A 20,001-nucleotide genomic window follows, 5' to 3' on the forward strand; every position below is an offset into this window, starting at 1 on the left:
GACAGACTTTGAGAAATCAAATTGACTTGCTGAGTCAATATTTTGTTCTGAGCCAGAATGGCATTCAGAGTATCAATCTCAAGAACTCCTTTCTTCTGATTTGTTCCATTGTTCACAGGATTCCTTTCAGAAGTGTACATGAATTGGTTATTTGCATCCATTTCAATTAGTTCTTGAGCTTCTGCAGGCGTCTTCTTCAGATGAAGAGATCCTCCAGCAGAGCTATCCAAAGACATCTTGGATAGTTCAGAGAGACCATCATAGAAAATACCTATGATGCTCCATTCAGAAAGCATGTCAGAAGGACATTTTCTGATCAATTGTTTGTATCTTTCCCAAGCTTCATAGAGGGATTCTCCTTCCTTCTGTCTGAAGGTTTGGACTTCCACTCTAAGCTTACTCAATTTTTGAGGTGGAAAGAACTTTGCCAAGAAGGCATTAACTAGCTTTTCCCAAGAGTTCAGGCTGTCTTTAGGTTGTAAGTCCAACCATATTCTAGCTCTGTCTCTTACAGCAAAAGGGAATAGCATAAGTCTGTAGACCTCAGGGTCAACCCCATTAGTCTTGACAGTGTCACAGATTTGCAAGAATTCAGCTAAAAACTGATGAGGATCTTCCAATGGAAGTCCATGGAATTTGCAATTCTGTTGCATTAGAGAAACTAATTGAGGCTTAAGCTCAAAGTTCTTTGCTCCAATGGCAGGGATAGAGATGCTTCTCCCATAGAAGTCGGGAGTAGGTGCAGTAAAGTCACCCAACACCTTCCTTGCATTGTTGGCATTGTTGTTATTTTCGGCTGCCATGGGTTCTTCTTTTTTGAAGATTTCTGTTAGGTCCTCTACAGAGAGTTGTGCCTTAGCTTCTCTTAGCTTTCGCTTCAAGGTCCTTTCAGGTTCAGGGTCAGCCTCAACAAGAATGCTTTTGTCTTTGCTCCTGCTCATATGAAAGAGAAGAGAACAAGAAAATATGGAATCCTTTATGTTACAGTATAGAGATTCCTTGAGGTGTCAGAGGAACAGAAAAATAGAAGGAAGAGGTAGAAGAATTCGAACTTAGTGAGATAGAGTTCGAATTGTGCATTGAGGAGGAGTGTTACTCCATAAATAGAAGGATGTGAGAAGAGAGGAAGAGTTTTTTTTTTCGAAAATTAAGTAAAAGATTTAAAAACATTTTGAAAAACACTAATTGATTTTCGAAAACCAAGAATGGAAAAGAAATCAAGTGATTTTTTGAAAAAGATTTGAAATTAGAAATCAAAAAGATATGATTGAAAAGATATGATTTGAAAAACAATTTAAAAAGATTTGATTTTAAAAATTAATGACTTGCCTAACAAGAAAAGATATGATTCAAACATTAAACCTTTCTCAACAGAAAAGGCAACATACTTGAAATGTTCAATCAAATCATTAATTGTTAGTAAGTATCTAAAAAAAAGAAAGAAATTGATTTTGAAAAAGATTTGATTTTGAAAAACTTTGAAAACTTGAAAAAAAATTGAATTAAAAACAGAATCTTCCCTCTTGTGCCATCCTGGCGTTAAACGCCCAGAATGGTGCACATTCTGGCGTTTAACGCCCAATGCTCTACCCTTTTGGGCGTTAAACGCCCAACCAGGCACCCTGGCTGGCGTTTAAACGCCAGTCTGCCCTTCTTCACTGGGCGTTTTGAACGCCCAGCTTTTTCTGTGTAATTCCTCTGCTGCATGTACTGAATCTTCAGTTCCCTGTACTATTGACTTGGAAATAGAACCAAGATCAAATAAACAATGCATGCAAGACACCAAACTTAAAATGAGACACTGGACTCAAACAAGAAACATAAAAATATTTTTGGTTTTTATGATTTTGTAATTTTTTTGGATTTTTCGAAAATTATGTGGAAAAAGAAAGTAAAGGTATCAAAATTCTTAATGAGAATTCCAGGAATCATGCAATGTTAGTCTAAAGCATTAGTCTAAAGGAATTAGACATGGATAGCCAAGCTTCAGCAGGACATTGCATTCAAGAGCTAAATTGATGAGAATCAATCAGCTTTGGTGATGATAAGAACATCACCTTGAAACACTAGAATTCATTCTTAAGAACTCTGAAAAATACCTAATCTAAGCAACAAGATGAACCGTCAGTTGTCCATACTCGAAACAATCCCCGGCAACGGCGCCAAAAACTTGGTATGCGAAATTGTGATCACTACTTTTCACAACTCAAATAATCCCTAGTAATGGCCCCAAAGACTTGGTGCTCAATACCATGGCATAAACACAACTTCGCACAACTAACCAGCAAGTGTACTGGGTCGTCCAAGTAATAAACCTTACGCGAGTAAGGGTCGATCCCACGGAGATTGTTGGTATGAAGCAAGCTATGGTCACCTTGTAAATCTTAGTCAGGCAGACTCAAATGGGTATGGGTGATATATGAATAAAACATAAAGATAAAGATAGAGATACTTATGTAATTCATTGGTGAGAACTTCAGATAAGCGAATGGAGATGCTTTGTCCCTTCCGTCTCTCTGCTTTCCTACTGTCTTCATCCAATCCTTCTTACTCCTTTCCATGGCAAGCTGTATGCAAGGGTTTCACCGTTGTCAGTGGCTACCTCCCATCCTCTCAGTGGAAATGTTCAACGCACCCTGTCACGGCACGGCTATCCAGTTGTCGGTTCTCGATCATGTCGGAATAGAATCCAGTGATTCTTTTGCGTCTGTCACTAATGCCCCACAATCTCGAGTTTGAAGCACGTCACAGTCATTCAATCATTGAATCCTACTCAGAATACCACAGACAAGGTTTAGACCTTCCGGATTCTCTTAAATGCCGCCATCAATTCTAGCTTATACCACGAAGACTCTGATCTCACGGAATGGCTGGCTCGGTTGTCAGGCGAGCGCTCGGTTGTCAGGCGATCAACCATGCGTCGTGTATCAGGAATCCAAGAGATATTCACCCAATCTAAGGTAGAACGGAGGTGTTTGTCAGTCACACGTTCATAGGTGAGAATGACGAGGAGTGTCACGGATCATCACATTCATCAAGTTGAAGAACAAGTGATATCTTGGAATAAGAACAAGCTGAATTGAATAGAAGAACAATAGTAATTGCATTAATACTCGAGGTACAGCAGAGCTCCACACCTTAATCTATGGTGTGTAGAAACTCCACCGTTGAAAATACATAAGAACAAGGTCTAGGCATAGCCGTGAGGCCAGCCTCCCAAAGAGGGTTCAATCATAAAAACATGATCAAAAGATATCAAATACAATGGTAAAAGGTCCTATTTATAGAGAATTAGTAGCTTATGAATTACAAAGATGAGTAAAAGACATAAAAATCCACTTCTGGGCCCACTTGGTGTGTGCTTGGGCTGAGCATTGAAGCATTTTCATGTAGAGACTCTTCTTGGAGTTAAACGCCAGCTTTTATGCCAGTTTGGGCGTTTAACTCCCACTTTGGTGCCAGTTCCGGCGTTTAACGCTGGGAATTCTGAAGGTGACTTTGAACGCCGGTTTGGGCCATTAAATCTTGGGCAAAATATGAACTATCATATATTGCTGGAAAGCCCAGGATGTCTACTTTCCAACGCCGTTAAGAGCGCGCCAATTGGGCTTTTGTAGCTCCAGAAAATCAACTTCGAGTGCAGGGAGGTCAGAATCCAACAGCATATGCAGTCCTTTTCAGTCTCTGAATCAGATTTTCGCTTAGGTCCCTCAATTTCAGCCAGAAAATACCTGAAATCACAGAAAAACACACAAACTCATAGTAAAGTCCAGAAAAGTGAATTTTAACTAAAAACTAATAAAAATATACTAAAAACTAACTAAATCCTACTAAAAGTATACTAAAAACAATGCCAAAAAGCGTATAAATTATCCGCTCATAACAAGATTAGTAGAGAATTGAGAAAATCGAACCTCAAACACCTGAGCGATTAGGGTGTATACACTTGCAGTGAGGGTTCTATGCTCGATTCCTTGTTCCCTGCTTTCATGAGCTATTTTCTTCTTGCAAGTTATTTGTATTTTATTTTATAATTTGAATTAGTGAAATCCAGTTTGTATTTGTCTTGGAGAATTTGTTTGCTTTTAACCAAGTAGATAGAGACGTTTTAGCATGTAGTTGCATTCACATTCATAGGTTGCACTGCATGAGTCTTGCCTTTTCCCTACTCATTTATTTTATCTCCTTAAGCTAAGCATGAGGACATGCTAATGTTTAAGTGTGGGGAAGTTGATAAACCACTATTTTATGGTTTATATTGTGTTTAATTGAGTGGTTTTTATTAAATTCTTGCCCACTTATTCATATGATTTGCATGATTTTACAATTCCTTCCTAGTTTAGTTCTATGGTTGAAAACTTGCTTCCTAGAGATCTTTTAATTACGTATTTTAATTCTCCTTTATATCATTCGATACTGTGATCCGTGTGTTAAGTGTTTCAGACTTCACAGGGCAGGAATGGCTTAGAGAATGGAGAGGAAGCTTACAAAAATGGAAGGAACACAAGAAACTAAGGAGATGACTAGCGAACACCGACGTGGACACATGGCTCGCGCGACCGCGCGAATTGGAGAAAATCACGGTGACGCGTTCGCGTGCTTGACGCGAATGCGTGGATTGGAGTCTCCACGAATGACGTAAACGCGTGGACGACGCGTACGCGTGCAAGGAAAAACGCTGAATGACGCACACACGTGAATGATGCGTACGCGTGACATGCACGATCTGCAAAATTAACAGAACACGCTGGGAGCAATTTGGGGCCGCATTTTAACCCAGTTTTTGGCCCAGAAACACAAAATAAAGCCAGGGAACATGCAGAGACTCAGGGGATACTGATATGACTCATAATTCACAATTTTAGGTTTTTAGATGTAGTTTTTAGAGAGAGAGGTTCTCTCCTCTCTCTTAGGATTTACGATTTAGAATTTTTCTTAATTTTAGAATTATCTCATCTTCTTCATATCAGGTTCAATGTTCCTTTAATTTTATTCCTTTCTTGCTTTTATTTATTCTAATGCTTTTATTTGTATTTGATTTATGTTGCCAAATTGGCTTATGAACTTTTCATGTTAGGATTTTCTTAATTAATATAATTTGAGATATTTCAGACTCATGATTATTTTACTCTATTTATGATTTATTTTTCCTTTTGGATTTGGTTAATTAATTGGTAACACTTGAGTTATCAAACTCAGCAGTGGTTGAAATTGGCAATTGCTAATTGATTTGGATCACTCTAAAGCTAGTCTATCCACAAGAGTTGACTAGGACTTGAGGATCAATTTAATTAGTCCACTTGACTTTCCTTTATTTAACAAGGGATAACTAAGCGGGATTAAAACCTAATTTCATCACACCTGATAAGGATAACTAGGATAGGAATTCCAGTTCTCATACCTTGCCAAGAGTTTTCCTAATTATTAATTTATTTTTCTTATCATTTAAATTACTTGTTCCTTATTTTAAAAACGCAAAATAAAATATATCTTTTTTCCATAACCAATAATAAATCATACTTCCCTACAATTCCTTGAGAAGACGACCCGAGGTTTGAATACTTCGGTTATTTATTTTTATTGGGTTTGCTTAAGTGACAAACAAAACTTTTGTATGAAAGGATTTTCTGTTGGTTTAGAAACTATACTTACAACGCGAACTTATTTGTGAATTCTTTACCGATAGAAATCCGATTGTCACTTCACTAAATCCAGCTTTTGATTAGGACTTGTGAACTTAAGTTGATTTTCCTCACTTGACATTCCTTCAATTGTTAGAGGTTAACTAAGTGAGAGCAAAAGGGCAATTACCATCACAATTAATAATGACAATAAGGATAGAAATTCCAATTCTCAATCTGTTCATACCCTAGGCCGAGCTATACGATCCGGGTTGGACGAAGGCACAAACAACCGACCTCTTTAAAGGTTGGCTCGTCACCGACCTCTTCCTAAATAGCTCGGCCAAATCACCAGAGGACCAAAGCGGGTCAAAAGATAAATGACCTCAACTAGATAAGATAAGATAACAAACTTATCTCAAGGGAGGTCACTCGACACTACTATGAATACACTAGAGCACCCAAGTATAACACACACTCCAATTCTACAAAAAAACCTGCCTAAAGCCCGTGCTAACTTAAGTATCAGAGTCTCTTGTAGGTACCACCACCCCTTGGTGATCAAGGATCAACAGCACCTCCAACTCTGACAGATCAGGCACGGCAGCACCAACCAGCACAGAAGATCTCGTCCGATATCAACCTTCAGTTTCAGGTAACCCTCGGAACATTGGAGTCATTTTCGGAGAACCTGGAAGTCATTCCACCGTCATGGCAGACAATTCTAACAACGATCACAACTCTGGTCTGGAAGATAGAATGCCGCTTAAAAACACGGATGCTGCATCAAAGGACACACCTCAATCCAAGGAAGACAAGCAAACCCCAAACACAGAAATTATGGATGCAATCCGTCAACAGCATGATCGCCTTAATCAACTCGAACAGGAAGCTGAAAGGCAGCGAGAGGCCGAGGGAGACCTCCGGATAGAAACAAGACAGCGTCGAGAGCTGGAGGACAAGCTCCTAAAGCTCGAAGCCGACCTCAAAACTAAGACCACTCGATCCAGCCGCGAAGATAGCCACCACAAGGACCAAGACCCGTTCACAAAAGAGATCATGAAAGCTAAAGTTTTAAAGGACTTCAAAGCCCCTGACATGACCCTGTACGACGGTACGTCCAATCCAAGCCATCATCTCAACAATTTCAGAAGTTGGATGTATCTTATGGATGCCTCAGATGCAATCCGTTGTAAAGCTTTCCCGACTTCTTTGACTAAGACAGTAATAAAGTGGTTCGATAGCTTGCCGCCAAGGTTGATAACAAGCTTTGATGACCTTGCCAAGAAATTCCTAGCTAGATTCTCCATCCAGAAGGACAAAGCCAAGCATGCTCCAAGCCTGCTAGGGATTAAGTAAGGAGATCGGGAAAGCCTCTGCAGTTACATGGAGAGATTCAACAAAGTATGTCTAGACATACAAAATCTTCCAACAGAGGCAGCCATCATGGGTCTCATCAATGGCCTACAAGAAGGACCCTTTAGTCGCTCCATATCTAAAAAGCATCCAACATCCCTCAACGAGGTTCAAGAACAAGTAGAAAAATACATTAATATGGAGGAGAATTTCCGCTTAGGAGAAACCTCAAAGATGGGATTCCTCTACACACCTCGGGACAAGGATAAAGAGTCTAGGAAGAAAGAAGACCAACCTACTGAGAAACCCAGAGAGTACCACAACTACACTCCTCTTCGGGTGTCTCTTGTGGATGTTTACCGGGAGATATGCAACACTGAGAAGATCCCCCTAACCTTGCCCGATTAAACACAAGAGATGAGGAAGTCGGACAGAGTATTGTGAATTCCACCGAATCTACGGGCATTCTACCAACGAGTGCTACGACCTAAAGAATGTCATAGAAAAATTGGCACGAGAAGGGAGATTAAATTGGTTCTTAGCCAATAGAGCGGGTGAACATTCCCCTCACACCCCTGAGAGACATGTTCACATGATAAATGGAGGATTCGTAGGAGAAGAGACTCTAAATCATCCTGCAAAAGGTACCTCAAAGAGGTGTATCATGTCAGAGAGGGGGACAGGCCACCCGACCTCCCTACTATTACCTTCACTCAAGAAGACGCAACAGGCATCATCCCGGGGCATGATGACCCTGTGGTCGTTACCATCATACTCGCCAACGCCAATCTTCACCGAACGTTGAAAGACCAAGGAAGCTCCGCAGATATCCTGTTTAAATCCGCCTTCGACAAGCTCGGCCTACAAGAGAAAGAGCTCAAAGCTTATCCAAATAGCTTATTTGGATTCAGAGATGCCCCAATCCAACCACTTGGGTACATCCCACTGCACACAACATTTGGAAAAGCAACATGGTCTAGAACGTTGCGCATAGACTACATCGTAGTCGATGTGAGCTCCGCATACAACGCCCTTATAGGTCGGACAACGTTAAATTAGCTCGCCGTGGTGGTCTCCATTCCACACCTATGCATGAAGTTCCCAACTACAGAAGGGATCGGTGCCATAAAAGGAGACCAAAAACTCGTGCAACGTTGTTACAACGAAAGTATGAACCTTAAAGGCGACCCCAAAGGAATGGAAACCAATACTATAGAACTCGGGGGAATCCAGGCTCGTGAGGAACTCCGCCCTCAACCAGAAGGTGAGACCGAAGAAGTTCAAATCAGAGACACTCGAGACAAAACAACAAACATAGGGGTAAACCTACAAGGAGACCTAAAGGAGCTGCTAACAAAGTTCCTAATGGATAATTCCGACCTCTTTGCATGGAAGGCCGCCGACATACCCAGTATTGCTCCCGGACTAATGTGCCATAAGTTAGTCGTATATCATGGGTCTCGGCCAGTACAACAGAAGCATAGGAAGCTCGGCCCAGAGAGGTCGCAAGCCGTAGAGGAGCAGGTAAAAGCCTTGTTGGAAGCAGGGTTCATAAGGGAGGTAAAGTACCCATTATGGCTAGCCAATATAGTATTGGTCAAGAAGTCAAATGAAAAATGGCGAATGTGCACTGATTACAACGACCTCAACAAAGCATGCCCAAAAGATCCCTACCCACTCCCGAACATAGACACACTAGTTGACGCTTCATCAGGGTGTTAGTACTTCTCCTTCATGGATGCTTACTTGGGATACAATCAAATCCCAATGTATCAATCCAACCAAGAGAAAACCTCATTCTTAACCCCAAAAGCAAACTACTGCTACATAGTCATGCCCTTCAAACTACGCTGGGGCTACATACTAGAGACTAATGAACAAAGTTTTTGCCAATCACATTGGGAAGCTGATGGAGGTTTATGTCGATGACATGCTGTTAAAGACAAAAAGAGAGGAAACGTTGTTACCCGACCTCACTGAAGTGTTTGACACCATAAGAAAGCATGGGATGAGACTTAATCCCACAAAGTGCACCTTCACGGTAGAAGATGGCAAATTCTTGGGCTTTATGCTCACCCAAAGGAGAATTGAAGCGAACCCGGATAAGTGCCAAGCCATACTTCGCATGAAAAGTTTGACCTGTGTCAAAGAGTTCCAGCAGCTCAATAGAAGATTAGCGGCTCTGTCTAGATTCCTAGCTGGATCGGCCTTGATATCTCTCCCTTTCTACGCAACACTGAGGAAAGGAAGAAGATTTGAATGGACCCCAGAATGTGAACAAGCTTTTCAAGACTTCAAGACATTTTTTGGGCAACCACCCATCTTAACATGGCCTAAGGAAGGTGAAGAACTAATTCTATACCTCATTGTAGGAAGGCGGGCGATAGCCTCGGCACTGGTAAGAGAAGACAAAAACAGGCAACAACCTATCTACTTCATCAGTAAGGCTTTGCAAGGGGCTGAACTGAACTATCAAAAGATAGAAAAATTTACCTATGCCCTTATACTTACTTCTCGACGACTCCAACCATACTTTCAAGCTCATACCATCAAAGTACGAACCAACTAACCCATAAAAGGAATCTTACAGAAAACAGACTTAGCTGGAAGAATCCTACAATGGGCAGTCGAGTTATCCGAATTTGACCTTAAATATGAAGCTTGGACGGCTATCAAGTCTCAGTACCTGGCCGACTTAATCACAAAGTACACTAACACCCCGGGCACCCCCACAAAGTGGAGTCTTTACGTAGATGGATCCTCGAACAAAATTGGGAGTGATGCATCCGTCATTTTAGAGAGTGATTAGGAAACCCAAATTGAGCTTTCATTAAAGTTCGAGTTTACCGCCTCAAATAACCAAGCTGAATACGAGGCCCTACTGGCTGGTTTGAAGCTGGCTAGGGAGGTAGGAGCTCAGAAACTTACCATTTTCAGCGATTCACAGGTAATCACCTCGCAAATAGAAGGGATCTACCAGGCTAAGAATTCCACCATGAAAAAATAACTAGAAAAAACCAGAGAACGGCTCGGATAATTTAGGGGATATGAGGTCCGACATATACCCAGGGAACAAAATGCCCGAGCTGATGCCCTTTCAAAACTAGCCAGCACCAAACCAAGGGACAATAATAGAAGCCTCATCTAGGAAACACTACAAAATCCGTCATCCTCGAAAGAAAAAGAAGGTCTTAAGCATATCAGACCAAGACCAATGGTGGATGACTCCCATAATCAGTTACCTCAAATATGAAACACTCCCCGCATATAAGAAGGAGGCAAAAAGGCTAGTACGAGAAGGGCAGTACTGCACCATAGTGACGACGTCCTATATAGGAGAAGAATCTCTACATACCTCATAAAATGCGTCCCGACCTCCGCTACAAGGGAAGTTCTTTAGGAAGTCCACAGTGGCATGTGCGGCAACCACCCCGGGGCATGAGCTCTTTCCAAAAAAATACTCCAAGCTGGCTTTTATTGGCCAACCTTGCAAAAGGAAACAACAGAGTTCATCAAAATATGCCACACTTGTCAAAAGCACGCCAACTTTCACATCGCACCACCCGAAGAACTGATTTGTGTCACTTCACCCTCATTGTAGGAATAGACTATTTCACTCGACCTCCTCGGACCATTCCCTCAAGGATCAAGAAAAGTCAAGTTTCTCATTGTAGAAATAGACTATTTCACAAATGGATCGAATTGAACCTTTAGCCAATGCCACTGCCCAAAGAAGTCGGAAGTTCTTGTACAGAAATATTGTTACAAGGTTTGGGGTCTCATACTCCATTATCACAGACAATAGCACTCAGTTCACCGACACAAGCTTCAGAAACCTGGTGGCTGATTTGAAAATCAAGCACCAGTTCACCTCGGTAGAACACCCACAAGCCAATGGACAGGAGGAAGCCGCCAACAAAGTCATATTGGCCGGGTTAAAATGGAGACTACAAGACGCCAAGGGAGCTTGGGCCGAAGAGCTCCCGCAAGTCCTATGGGCATACCGGACAACTCCACACTCCACTACTGGAGAATCACCATTCCGACTTGCTTACGGAATGGAGGCAATGATTCCCACGGAAATAGAAGAAGGATCTCCTAGAGTGATCCTCTACAACGAAGACACCAACTCCCAAGCTCAAAGGGAAGAGCTCGACCTACTTCCGGAAGTCCGGGAAAGCGTTTGGATCTGAGAGGAAGCCCTAAAGCGTTAAATGGCTCTGAGGTATAATCGGAAGGTAATCCAACAAAGCTTCGCCACCAACAGTCTCATCTTAATCCGAAATAATATCGAAATAGGTCGGTCAGGAGAAGGGAAGCTAGCAGCCAACTGGAAAAGACCATACCGAGTTGCAGAGGTACTGGGGAAAGGTTATTATAAGGTGTCCGACTTCGAAGGGCAAGAGCTACCAAGGTCATGGCATGCCTATAACCTAAGAAGGTACAATAGCTAGAAAATAGTAAAGATCTTAGGTCAAGGCGCACTCCTTTTCCTGAAAAGGTTTTTTAATGAGGCGTCATGCCAAGATATAAAAAACTGCCCGATCTATAAGTGTAAGCACTCATATGTACACACTTTTACTTTTATCTTTATCTCTTTATTATTTGAATGAAAGTTATCAATTCCCTAAAAAGTTTCCTACCAAGACGCATTAAACTACGCTCATAAAACGCAAAAATTCATCGCCCGATTACAAAGAGGTCGGCAAGGTGAAGCGATAGAAGCAAGTTAATGCAAGAAGTTATAGAAAATAACCCAGAAAAAGTGACTTGACGAGGTCTAACTAAAAATGGGATTACTAAAAATAACTTAAGAAGGCCCGACAGAGAAGTTGGACCAATGAAAGGATCACTGAAAAGGGACAAAAACATCTTGCAAAGACCTAAGAAAGGTTAAAAAACCAAGGCAGAAGTGCTTAGCTAAAAGGTACAAAGTCTAGAAAAAAAGACATTACTTAAAAAGCAAAAGCATAACTCGGAAGAAGGCCAAAGAGTCGTCCAAGCAAACTATAAAGAAAAGGTTCCCTATAGAAACACTACCTAAAAAGTTGTTTGGAATCTGACTAAAAGGCCAAGAAAGGTCGAAAAACCTAAAGGTCAAAATGCTCAGCTAGAAGGTACAAGCCCTAACAAAGGATGTTACCTATAAAGCAAAGGCACAAGTCGGAAGAAGACCAAAAAATCATCCAAACAAACTAAAAGGAAAAGGTTCCCTATGAGAACACTACCTAAAAAGTTGTTAGAATATGACTTAAAATTCAAATCAGCCAAAGAAAAGGCATAATATCAAAAGTTGAAGACTAACCTCCTCCAAACAAAGGTTGAAGAACAATGCCCAAATACAAGCATATCAAATAAAATCAACACATAATCCAACACAAATTAAAACATTGAAGACTCAAAGGCCACCTAAATTGAAGCCCAAGAGTTCAAGATCTTGTTTCAAGTTAGGTCTTCTAGATCTTGTTTCACATTTTGATGTTCTAACTGGGATAAGAAAGCAACATTGTTGGCTTCCTCTTTCTTGCTTGAGGATCTAGTAGTGACTCCTTGGAATGGATCTCCAATGATGAACTCATGTGGGTAGTTCTTCAAGAACTTCTACTCCCTAGGCTTTTGAGATGAGGTTTTGGCTTGGCTATGACTTGGTTCAGCTTCATTTATTGCTCTGAATTCTCTGGCTTCATTAGGAGACAAGACAGAAATGTCTCCTTCATCTTGAGAAGCTGGTTCAGAACTGGCATTCTCCATGGAAGGACATGATTTGACATTTTTTTTATTCTCTTGTAGACCCTCCTCGGCTTCATTTCCTGCATCATCATCTAAGACAGTAGTTGGTATTAAGTTAGTATCACAAAAAGATACATGTATGGATTCCTCAATAGTTCTATGTTCTTTGAGGTAAACTCTAATAAGATTTACTAGTGGTTGAGTATCCAACAAATAAACCTTCAGAAGATTTTGGATCAAATTTTCTAAGATTATCTTTGTTATTTAACACAAAGCATTTGCATCCAAATATATGAAAGTACTTAAGATTTGGAGGAATTCTTTTCCATAGCTCATAAGGGGTTTTCTTTAACCCTTTTCTAATGATTGTTCTATTTTGGATATAGCAAGCTGTGTTTACTACTTCGACCCATAAAAATTTAGGAATTTCAGTTTCACAAAGCAGTGCCTTAGTTATTTCTTGTAGATTTTTATTTCTCCTTTCAACAACCCCATTTTGTTGAGGGGTTCTAAGACATGAAAAATTATAAGAAATTACAAGTTCATCATAAAAGATTTCAAAATCTTGATTTTCAAATTCTTTTCCATGATCACTTCTTATATGGACAATTTTCAAATCTTTTTCATTTTGAATCTTTTTACATAGAGAATAGAATGCATAGAACGCATTATTTTTGTGAGCTAAGAAAAGAACCCATTGATGCTTCGATTTTAGGAAATTGCACGATCGGCAAAAATTCCTTCTGGCAAGTGCACCGGTTATCGTCAAGTAAAAACTCACAATAGAGTGAGGTCAAATCCCACAAGGATTGGTTGAGTGAGCAATTCGGATTAGAAGTGTGTTCTAGTTGAGCGGAATCAAGATTTAGATGAGAATTGCGGAATGTAAAATTGGCGGGAAACGTAAATGGCAAGAAATTGAAATTGCGGAATCTTAAATTGCATGAATTAAAGAGCGAGAAGCTAAATTGCTGAAATTAAAAAGGGATCGGGGTGATTGCATGAATTTAATTGCAGAATGTAAAGAGAAAGTGGTAGATCAGAAATGGGGAATTCATTGGGTTTCAGGAGATATTGAGATCTCCGAATCAAAACATTTTTATCCCTTCCTCAACCAATGCGTTCATTGAATTTTGCTTGGCAATCTTATATGATTGGATCCCAATCCCTTGGCTCACCAATTCTCTCTAAAAACAAACAAATTCCCAATCCCTTGGTTTAAATGTTCATAAGAAGAGATGACGCTCGATCACTAATTATACCACACAGTTTCATGAACCACAATTTGGTAGGATTACATGTCACAATATCCATCCAAACCCCAATCCAATTCACTGTGAGAAAGCTTCTCTAGCATGAATCCTCCATTCCTTTCCCAAGGTTCCGAAGGATTCCAATTATGGATAGTTTCTTTCCCAAGACAACTAACCAATGGAATTAGATCGAGAAGCTTTCTAACAAAAATTCAAGAGAAAAGATTGAAGAAGAAGATAAAAACTATTATTGATTCATTGAATTACAATAGAGCTCCCTAACCCAATGAAAGGGGGTTTAGTGAGTCATAGCTCTGAATTCAATTACAAAAAGTATGAAAACTAGAAAAATGATCCAAAAGTCCTCAACTAACTTAAATTCTATCCTATTTATACACTTTCTAAATTGAGCTTCTGTTGTGTTTCTTGGGCTTTGAGGCCTTTCCCTGATTTCCTTTTGCTTTGGGTTTATGATCCATAATCCTGATGAGGCTGCTGATCCAATTCTGTAACATTCATTGAGCCAACTTAGTGATAATCAAGTAATGACACATGACTCAACAAATTGAAATTCCAGACTCATCAATTCTTCAGGCCCAATCCCATAAACCATGATATTCAATTGGGTTTCATACCAGAGTACGTTTAAGTTAATGTTTGTGCTCAAATGCTAACTTAAACTGCAATATCTTTGGCCCAGAAACCTTTTCAAATAGTGGCGTTTAAGTTGCAGTTTAAGCTTAAACTGCAACTTAAACGCCAGACACTTCCAGTGATGCCTTTTGTGGAAGCACGTTTAAGTTCCAGTTTAAGCTTAAACTGGAACTTAAACGTTGGACACTCCTGGAGGTGGTATGGTCGAACACGTTTAAGCTTCAGTTTAAGGTTAAACTGAAGCTTAAACATGGAAATGAAGAAAGCAACCCTGGAGGAGAATTTTGGTCGAACACGTTTAAGCTTCAGTTTAAGGTTAAACTGAAGCTTAAACGTGGAAATGAAGAAAGCAACCCTGGAGGAGAATTTTGGTCGAACACGTTTAAGCTCCAGTTTAAGGTTAAACTGGAGCTTAAACGTGGAAATGGCTCCCTGGTGCATTTCTCATTTCTGGCGTTTAACTTCCAGTTTAAGGTTAAACTGGAGGTTAAACGCCACTTTCAGCTTTTCCTCAGCTTTTATGATTTTGGCATTTAAGCTCCAGTTTAAGCTTAAACTGGAGCTTAAACGCCACTGATAGTTCCCAGCATTATATGGCTTGGCAGTTTAAGTTCCAGTTTAAGCTTAAACTGGAACTTAAACTCCACATGTGATATTCAAGCTTCCTTTATTGATTTTGTTGCTTCCTTGCCTAACCTCTTCTTCCCTGAAATCATCCAAACAACTGCATCAAAGTCTTGCAAAATTTCATGAGAAATCTTCCATTCATAGCATTCAAGTAATATAACTAAAAACTCATGGAATTTGCATCAAAATCATACTGTTTGGATGGTTCATTGCTTTGTTATTCATTTAACCATTCTTGGTTACTTTAAGCTCAAGAAAATGCATAAAACAACTAAAACTAATAGAAAAATGCTAGTGAAACTAGCCTAAGATGCCTTGGCATCACAACACCAAACTTAATACTTGCTTGTCCCTAAGCAAGTCCTGAGTTATTTGAGAAGAAAGTATGAAACAGAAAGCAATTACATTGGCTATATTAGTAAGCACTTGAAGTTCATCAGAAGGGTTTTATGCAGAAAGTTGCAGCATCACTTTTTCCTTCTTATCAGGTAAGATTATCACTTTTTCATTGCATCCATCAAACACTGCTATGGCCTCTTGTTATTCTTATGTCCTTGGCACTTTTCCCTTCTTTGTTTTTCTTTTTCTTAGAGCTCCTTTGCTCCTTGTTTGCTCAGTGTCATGTGTTGCACAAGCCTTTGGCATTTTCTTTTTCTTATCAGTGCACTACACATATCCACTACAGGCATTTTAGTTCACATTTCTTCTTGAGACATTGGTGCCCAGCACCTCTTTGTGTGACTAAATGTTTTGTATTTAGGTTGCTCTTGATAATGGACTTTTGGTTGATAATCCCGGGTTAGTTAACCCAAGTTACCAAGTGTTGAAACACTCCTCAGAACCTATTCATCCAAGCATATCCTTAATACATAAACACCACAAGCATTTGTCTCAGAAGTTCAAACCATTGGTGCCTAGCTTATTTTCTCAATTTTTTTTTGCTTTTTGGTTGCCCTTTTTCAGTGGCTTTTTCTTCTTCTTTTTCTTTCTTTTTCATGGCCAAAGACATTTATTCATCAAGATCCATAGACAGTATTCAAACTTCTACACAAAAATGATAATTCTACACTCAATTTCCAGTGATCTGACTAAACAATCAAGCATGCATACCACCACTTAATTCTACTTGATTTGTCACTAATTGAGCCAAGTTACTTTTGTTCAAACTTTTCTTTTATTTTTGGAAACAGAACAAGCATGGCAAGCATTTGTTTAAGAAGGTGAAGTTATATCCAAACATCTAGACATTCACTTTATTCAAAGCAGTAAACAGACAAACACACTAGAAATTTCACATAAAACTTAAATGACTTAAAATGAAAGAAAGCTCATAAAGACAATTCACAAACTATTATTTGATTATTAAGGAACAAGACCACCTCTCATTTGTTGCTTGGTTCTTCTTGATTCTTGGGGTCCTGCTTCTTCTTGCTTCTTGCCTCTTTTTGACCACTTTGGCTCTTTGATCCTAAACAATTTTACTACCTAAAGTAATTGAAATCAAAGTATTAAAACATGCAAATGGTATACTTGTCATGAATTTCTAAATCCAGAGGAACTTCTTGCTTTTCATTAACTGTGTTCAAAGAGGAACACCAAACTTAATGTTTGGTTGTGCACCTTGAATGAAAGATTGAATACAATTTGAATAAGATTTGGGGTGCCTTCAGGCACACTAAACTTAGAGACCAATTGTATTTTACATGCAATGTTTAGTGCACCTTATCAACAGTTGTCCTGAGGATTCAAGTTCATGCATAAGAAACCATGCTTTATTAGATGCAAAGCAAAACAATAAAGAGTAAGGATACTAAAACATGGGTTGCCTCCCATGAAGCGCTTCTTTAACGTCACTAACTTGACGGTTGTCCCTTGTTAGGGTGGATTGTAGTGCTTGATGTCCTCTCCTCTCACTATGAAAACGTCCCCATTTGATTCATTCATGATTTCCAAATGTTCCATAGAAAGAACTTTCCTGATTGTGAACACTTGAGGGAGCTGGGAAGGAATGGTTTTGAGGCCAGGTGGGATTGGCAGATAATGACTTGATATCACTTTATCTCCCGGAGAGAAACCTTCAGTGGGAATTTTCTTGTTTCTCCACCCTCTTGGCAATTTCTTTACAATTCTTCCCTCTCTCTTGAGGATTTCTTCATTGACCCTTATGCCAGGAGGATCCTTCTGAGCTGTTTCTATTGATTTTTGTGGCTTTAACTCTTGCAATTCTTGTTTGCCTTCCAAGGACTGTTTCAGAGTTTCAGCTGCTGGATTGCTTTCCTCCAAACACAGATGGCTACTATCATCCTTAGGCTTTTCAGGTTCTGGTTCAGGCTCAGATGCAGGTTTGAAAACATGGAAAATGAGCTGTTCATCATGTATTCTCAAAATTAGCTCTCCTTGTTCTACATCTATGAGCGCTCTAGCAGTGGCTAGAAATGGCCTTCCCAGAATGATAGGGTGTAGGTAGCTTTCCTCCATGTCCAAAATGACAAAGTCTGTGGGGAAGAAATAATTTCCCACTTTCACCAGCACATTCTCAACTACCCCTTCAGCTTGCTTCTGAGTTCTGTCAGCCAGTTGTATGATTACATCAGTGGATCTCACCTCATTCAGTTGTAGCCTCTTCATAAAAGTCAGAGGCATCACATTTATGCTAGCTCCTAGATCACAGAATCCTCTGTCAATTTTTGTTTCCCCTATGATGCAGGGGATATGAAAACTTCCTAGGTCTGTTTTCTTAGAGACTATGTCCTTCTTGATGAGGGCACTGCATTCTTTGTTCATTATTACAGTTTGTCCTCCCTTCAAAACTCTTTTCTTGCTCAGCAATTCCTTCAAATACTTGATATGTGTAGGCATCTGCTGGAGAATCTCAAGAAAGGGAATATTGATATGGAGAGACTTAAATGTCTCTAAAAACCTTGAATATGTTTTCCCTTTTTCACCTCCTCCTAACCTCTGAGGAAATGGTGCTTTTGGTTGGTATGTTTCCAGCATGCCTTTATTTTGCAGTTCCTTGGCTTGCTCAGTTTCACTTTCCTGCTTAGCTTCTTCTACACCTTCCTTCAAGATTTCTGGCTTCTGTTCTGAGGGTCTGATTCCTTCTTCTTCTGAGACTTCCTTCAATATGGTGATGGCCTTGCATTCTTCCTATCTCACTCCCTTTTGTTCCCCTTTAGGATTCTTTTCTGTGTCACTAGGGAACACTGCAGTTGACTTGGGGGCCTGTTGAGATAGCTCTCCTACTCGAGACTCCATCCTCTTGAGTTTTTCACCATGGTTCCTCAAGGTAGATCTCACATCATCCCTAAAGCTTTTCAACTCACTTATGTCCTGACCCATATTTGCAAGCATTCCTTCTATCCTGTTTAATTGATCTTGAAATTGTTGGTTCGGATTAGGTTGGGCAGGTTGATTATTTTGGCCATGATATGGTGGTTGGGAGTAAGTGTTTTGTGTGGCTTGGTATGATCTTTGGTTGGAGTTTTGGTATGTGGAATTGTTATGTTGGTTGGGGTTGTAAGGTTTGTGGTTTTGTGGTTGGGTTTGCTGGTTTCCCCACCCAAAGTTTGGGTGGTTTTTCCAGCCTGGGTTGTAAGTGTTGGAATGTAGATCATATGGTTGCCTTTGTTGATTTCCCACATAGTTGGCCTCTTCCTAATCACCTCCTTCAGTGCTTACCTCCTCTTGATCTTGTGTGTGTATTGCAGCCACTTGATTTGTTTCTAATTTCCTGGTGAGCTCTGCTAGTTGCTTGGCAAACACCTTGTTTTGGGCTAGAATTGTATCAACATGGTTCAGCTCTATGACTCCCTTAGTGTTGTGTCTCTCTGAAGCATAGTAGTACTCATTCTCAGCCACTGTCTCAATCACTTCAATGGCTTCTTCCACAGTCTTTTTCCTGTTCAATGAACCTCCTGATGAATGGTCTACAGCCTTCCTTGATTCATAAGAAAGTCCATCATAGAAAATATGCAATTGCACCCAGTCATGGAACATGTCTGGTGGGCATTTCCTTGTCAAATCCTTGAACCTCTCCCATGCCTCGTAGAGAGTTTCACCATCTTGTTGTCTAAAAGTCTGAACCTCAGATCGAAGCCTATTGACCTTTTGTGGGGGGTAAAAACGTGCCAGAAACTTGCTTTCCACCTCATCCCAGGTTGTTAGGCTCCCCCTTGGGAATGATTCCAGCCACTTAGCTGCCTTGTCCCTAAGTGAAAATGGGAACAAGAGCAATTTATAGGCATCTTCCTGGACTCCATTGGACTTCACAGTGTCACAAATTCTCAGGAATTTTGTGAGATGTTGGTTTGGATCTTCATTAGCACTCCCACCAAATGAACAATGATTCTCCACCAGTGATATTAGCTGTGGTTTGAGTTCAAAATTGTTGGCCTGAATGGGTGGTTTCTGAATGCTGCTACCACAATTCCCAGAGGTTGGGTTTATGTATGAACCAAGAACCCTCCTCTCGGGAATGGCATTGTTTCCATCAGCTCTCTCATGGTTGTGAACTTCTCTATCCATGTTGAGATCTAGAGCTTCCTCAAAATTGTCCTCAGATTCTCCTTCAGATTCTTCTTCTCCCAGTACTCTCTTCCCTCAAAATTGCATGAATTAAAGAGCGAGAAGCTAAATTGCTGAAATTAAAAAGGGATCGGGGTGATTGCATGAATTTAATTGCAGAATGTAAAGAGAAAGTGGTAGATCAGAAATGGGGAATTCATTGGGTTTCAGGAGATATTGAGATCTCCGAATCA

At 40.1% G+C, this 20,001-nt stretch overlaps 2 non-coding genes across 2 annotated transcripts; both read left to right on the forward strand.

Moving 5' to 3' along the window:
* The first annotated feature begins 290 nt into the window (after positions 1–290).
* Positions 291–398, forward strand: LOC130971497 (small nucleolar RNA R71). Its single transcript, XR_009082713.1, has one exon. It is a non-coding gene; the product is annotated as a small nucleolar RNA R71 (small nucleolar RNA).
* An 18,840-nt stretch (positions 399–19,238) lies between these two features.
* Positions 19,239–19,342, forward strand: LOC130970910 (small nucleolar RNA R71). The gene has a single exon (XR_009082155.1). It is a non-coding gene; the product is annotated as a small nucleolar RNA R71 (small nucleolar RNA).
* The last annotated feature ends 659 nt before the right edge of the window (positions 19,343–20,001 follow it).

This window comes from Arachis stenosperma, chromosome 3 (assembly GCF_014773155.1).
Source record: "Arachis stenosperma cultivar V10309 chromosome 3, arast.V10309.gnm1.PFL2, whole genome shotgun sequence".
Classification (NCBI taxonomy): domain Eukaryota; kingdom Viridiplantae; phylum Streptophyta; class Magnoliopsida; order Fabales; family Fabaceae; genus Arachis; species Arachis stenosperma.